Source organism: Heloderma suspectum, chromosome 2 (assembly GCF_057233095.1).
Source record: "Heloderma suspectum isolate Gila_16-S chromosome 2, 16-S_ref, whole genome shotgun sequence".
Classification (NCBI taxonomy): domain Eukaryota; kingdom Metazoa; phylum Chordata; class Lepidosauria; order Squamata; family Helodermatidae; genus Heloderma; species Heloderma suspectum.
The window spans coordinates 361,850,517-361,856,328 of NC_139459.1; positions in this window are offsets into that span (position 1 = coordinate 361,850,517).

Here is a 5,812-nt window from a genome sequence, read left to right on the forward strand (position 1 = left end):
CCAGCCTGAAGTTGACTCTCCTCTTTGGGGCAAATTGGACTAGCCTCCAGGGGGCGAAACTAGCATTTTGTGCAACAACTTCAGCACCATCAGTGATGCCAGAGACGGGACGAGAAATCTTCCTCTACCTCAGAATGAAGCCAGAGAAGAACCCTCGATTGTCTGACTGGGTTCACATATGCACAGGTGTTTAATAAACCACCTCTGCATACGCTGGCCGCATACTGCCCAATTTCCCTAATTAGCTCCACCAGATAATTGTCATTACATGTGGACACAGTGAGGGTGGGTGGCTGAAGCAGTTAACTGGCCCTCTGACTCTCAGTACAGGTCAAAGCCTATCATGACAAGCCTCTCAGATTCATATTTCAAATCAGGAAATGTCAGACATCAGCAGCATGGCTGAGACACGTCCCCGGCAGGAACCTTCTAATGTAAAAGCAAATCAGGCAAGCATCTGTCACAGATCCCTCTTGTGGAAACTTACCTATCAAAATAGGTAAATGGTGATGGGAGTAATTTCGTAAAGTCACATGTCTCCGTGGGATAATAACTGCCGAGTGGTATATTCCCACCGATAATGAGGTCTCCTGGCTTGTAATAGTCTTCTTGCAGTAGATAAGACCTGGTCAAAAGGCACCTTGTCCTCAGCACCCTCTGGGTGGCCTGAGGCAGGGGCCAAAATAAGAGCAGCAGGCCGAGCCAACCTTCAGGGGCACAGGGAGCTCTTCCCTTCACAGTCAGAGACAAAGGGGACATGAAAGAGAGCAGATTAACATGCCTCAGCAGGAGAGTTATATCTTAGCCAGGAATGACCAGGTGCCAAATGATCACACACCACCCCAGCCCCACATGGAAGGGCTCAGGGCGTATTTATGTTAAGCACCCCCCCCCCCGGATTTCTTTGTTCTTGGCTTGCTGGGTGGAAATCCATGGGGGATTCAACAAGAATTACTGTAATTTGAGAGTTCCTGGCCAGAGAAATAACCACAGCCCCAGAGTGCTGGGCTCCCTCTGCACTTCGGACGAAGGGACAAAAACATGTTTGCATCACTCTTTGCTTGTCTCTCAGGCAGACAGGCTCAGGGATTTGACTTCAGTTGGTTTCAAACTTGGTTCTGTGTGAAGTTGAACTCCGAATTGCAAGATGGAGTCCAGGCTTATGCCAGAGTTTGTTAGCCAAAACTGAGGAGTGGGGAAGGGAGGAGTTGGCACCTGATTATAACAGTGCTGGGATGAACAATAAGGCACTGATGGATGAAACGTCTGGTGTGTCTGCAGTTATAATACCTTGCAGGGGCAGAGGACCTATTCCAATGGTCCACCCCCAAAACCCTATGCATCTGAGGGGTCCCTGAGTGCTTTGGGGGAGTCCCTGACTGGCATGGCTTGTGTCCCTGCCAATGCCCAAGTCTCAGTTTCCCACCTAAGCATCCCATCTGGTCATTCAGAGTTCAGGTGGCTCCCTTGATTTCAGGAGAGTTTCTGGCTATGAAGCAGGCCAGAAAATGGCTAGAGCTCAAGTGGAGCAAGTATCAGAATAAATGCGACCAAGCACCCTTGAGAGGACATTATCATGCCTACAATGGGGGGTGGCAGCAGTGAAGAAGACCTACTCCTCTGCCACCATTGCACCCTCAAACTGATGAATTTGAATTTTGTTTTCACTGCCTCCCCTTGGGCCAGGGTGACACTGAGCAGCTACTGTAAATCCAAGGTTCACATCTCAGGAGTCAAGCCAGCATGGACCTTCCCCTACCATACCCAGACAGATGCTGTGGTTGAATTCTGGATCTGTTTTGATACTGTGGAAGGTTGCCTGGGGGAACCCTTAGTCCGAGGATGACGTGTTGCCTCAACTCTGTCTCCGCCACCTCTACACTCTCTTGGATGCCTGGCATTCAGTCTTCTTGGCAATTTTCCAGGTTGCAGATACCATTATCTCTACCAGCCTTCCCCAACCTGGTGCCCTCCAGATGGATTGGACAGAAAACCCCACCATTCCTAACCAGTACAGCCATTGGTGATGGTGGCTGGTAATAATGGGAGCTGGAGTCCAACACATACAGAGAGCACCAGGTGGGGAAAGCTGGTCTATACCAATTATACCAAGGATGAATTGGTATAATTTGCTCTCTGTTTGCTCTCCCCCTAATTTACTCTGGTATGAACCTCCAGCCACATAGGAAGGGAGGCTGTAAGAGCTGATCTAGAAGGACAGGGAGGCAGGGAAGGGCCACTGTTCATCGGAAGAGCACAAACGTTGCATGCAGAAGGTCTTGGGTTCAATTCACAGCACCTCTACTTAGGATTGGGGAAGACTCTTTTCTGAAACCCTGGAGAGCCACTGCCAATCAATACAGACAACGTGGCATGCATGGGAACTAGTGTGCCCAGGGAACTTCCATGATCCCAGCCAAGATGAACTACACCTCCTACGTTTTCTTTCATCTATATAGAGATACGCATGCACGCATGGCCGTGCTTGCGCTCCTTACTGGTGTCTGGGCTGCCTTCCAAGCTGCGTGAGGGCCCTTCCTTTTTTGCTGTTAACATCCCTGAGCCACACATGGGTCTCAAGGGTGCTTTTAGGAAAGGAAGATGGCAGGGGGCTACAATCTGATGCTTTCATCTGCAGGTTACCCATGTTGTGGTGATTCCCAGAACACGTTCTGAAATTGCCAAATGTTCCCGCAGTCCAAATGTTGTGCCCGTTCCTAGTACAGACAGTACTGAGCTTATATATATGCAGGACTGAGTATATATATGCAGCTTCCTTCAAAGTCTTTTTATCTCAGAAGAAGAAGCTTCCTATCTTCCTTTCATCCCATTGAGGGACTTTTATCTGTGGAAATAGCATAGCCTCCAGATCTTCTGTACAGTTAGAGACTTGTGTGAAATGTGCACCCCACCGTTCTCTTATCATGTGGGCCTGAAATCCTTCCGATATCTTGTTAGTCCTGTATGCCAACAGGTTCTAGAAACTTTAAATATCTTTCTCTATTACGGTAGCTTCTACATCTGCCTATAACTGTGTCCCCTGAACCAAAGAGAGACCAAACAACCATCTTCAAGTGGCCACTCCTGGGCTGGGCACCTTGGGACGAAGATGACTCTCAAGTGCATCAGGAGGATATTTTACTACCTCCAGTTTGTTAATGTCGGTCCTGCCCCCAGTATGAACTGTTTGCATCCGGAGCCCCAGGGAAAGACCCTACTTCTCGGCCACTGTCGCATCCTGAAGTGCACACTGTAGCCCCCAAAACCAATCCCTGGCCGAATTGCCAGGTAGAACAGGGAAAGAAAGCCTCTGCAGTGTATGCAAGATTGAACTAGATGGACCAGTGGTCTGTCTTGAAGGAGGGGAGCTGTCCAGGCGGCTCTATTAATTTTGTCTTGCTCACTACAAAGGGCAGCTACAGGGAACTGCTGAGTCTTTTCTGATCCAAAATAACACTTAACATATATTTCAAATGATATGGATAATTGAGTATACAGCTTTTCTCTTCTTTTCCTTTCTTGGTATTTCTTCTCCAAGAGGGGAGCTAGTCTGGTAGGGATGTACAAAAGTGACTTGATGGTGGGAGGGGAGGCGTTCCATCCCTCCCTGCGGAATTCTCAATGGCCGATTGTGCTCCCAGCAACTCTGCGGATCAGCCGGCCAGGCCCAGCCCAGCCTAGAGTCGTCCGTAGCCGGATTTCCGGCCACGGAGGGCTCTGGGGGGGGGGGAACCACGTACGCAAATGGCGGCGGCGGCTGCTGCCATTTGCGTTCCTTAATTTTGGCTGTCTGAATCTACGTAAATATTTACGTAGACTATGACGGTGAAAATAAAGGGGAACGCAAATAGCATAGCGGGCGCTATTTGCGTCCCTTTTTGATTCACCATTTTAGCCTACGTAAATCTTTACATAGGCTAAAACGGCGAATCAAAAAGGGACGCATATAGCGCCCTCTACGCTATTTGTGTTCCTCTTTATTTTCACCGTCATAGTCTACGTAAATATTTACATAGACTAAGATGGGTAAAAATAAGGAACACAAATGGCGGCGGCCGTAGCCGCTGCCATTTGTGTTCGCAGTTTTGTGTGTGTTTTTTTTAACCCACCCAGCCATGATAGGCTATGTAAATATGATTTACGTAGCCTACCACGTCTTTTTTTTTTTTTTTAACAAGACTGGAAATGGCGGCGGCGGCAGCCGGTTGGAAGACCAGCTGCCACCACCGCCAGAGCCGCCGCCGGAACCACCGCCACCCAGAACATCCGCCCCAGGTAAGTCTCGTCCCGGGGGGGGATCCGCCGGGGGGCGGGGGGTGGCAGGCCGTTCCGCCACAGAGTTCGGGGGGCCGAATGCACTGGCATTCGGCCAAACCGAGATCTGTGGCGGAATTCTCTGCCGCCCCTATCTGAATGTAATGCGTATTTCGGTATATTTGAAGTTTTTGTGTGAAAGCTTTGCCATTGCAATAAATATACTACTGACTAGGGATGTCAGAGAATTTCACCATGAATCTCGGGGAGGCTGAATGCCAGTGCATTCGGCCCCCTGAAATTGGTGGCGAAACGGTCTGCCACCCCCCCCCCGCCACCCCTGGGACGGGACTTACCTTGTGTGAGCTTACCTTGAGCCGCCGCTGCCACTTCCAGTAAAAAAAACAAAAAACAAAAAAAGTGATAGGCTACGTAAACATTTACGTAGCCTATCACGGCTTGATTTTTTAAAAAATACCGTGATAGGCTACGTAAATGTTTACGTAGCCTATCACAGCTGAGTAAAAAACAAAAAACAAACCGGGCGTACGCAAATGGCGGCACCCATGGGCGCCGCCATTTGCGTTCCTTATTTTGGCACATCTAGTCTACGTAAACATTTACATAGACTACAGTGAAAATAAGGGGAACACAAATAGAGTAGTTGCTACGCTATTTGCATTCCCCTTATTTTCGCCATAGTCTACGTAAATGTTTATGTAGACCAGACGTGCCAAAATAAAGAATGCAAATGGTGGCGCCCATGGGTGCCACCATTAATGTACGCATGGTTTTTTGTGTTTTTTTTACTCCTTTTTTTTTTACTCAGCCGTAATAGGCTACGTAAACATTTACGTAGCCTATCACGGCTGATTGCAGGGACGCAAACGGCGGCCAGCCAGGATTCGCGGTGGTGGCAGGGGCTGGTGGCGGCAGCGGCTGGTCTTCCGACTGGCTGCCACCGCCGCCATTTCCAGTCTTGTTAAAAAAAAAAAAAGACGTGATAGGCTATGTAAAGATTTACATAGCCTATCATGGCTGGGTTTAAAAAAAACACACACGATGTGATAGGCTACGTAAAGATTTACGTAGCCTATCATGGCAGGGTGGGTTTAGAAAAAACAAACCAACCGCGTACGCAAATGACGCCATTTGCGTTCCTTATTTTTGGCCATCTTAGTCTACATAAATATTTACGTAGACTATGATGGTGAAAATAAAGGGGAAAGCAAATAGTGTAGTGGGCGCTATTTGCGTCCCTTTTTGATTCGCCATTTTAGCCTACATAAAGATTTACATAAGCTAAAACGGTGAATAAAAAAGGGACGCAAATAGCGCCCGCTACACTATTTGCTTTCCCCTTTATTTGCACCATCATAGTCTACGTAAATATTTACGTAGATTCAGACGGCCAAAAATAAGGAATGCAAATGGTGGCGGCCATAGCTGCCACCATTTGCGTACGCAGTCTTGTTGTTGTTTTTCCCAGAACCCTCCGCAACTGGAAATCCGGCTGTGGACAGCTCTGGCCTGGGCTGGGTCTGGCCGGCTGCTCTAC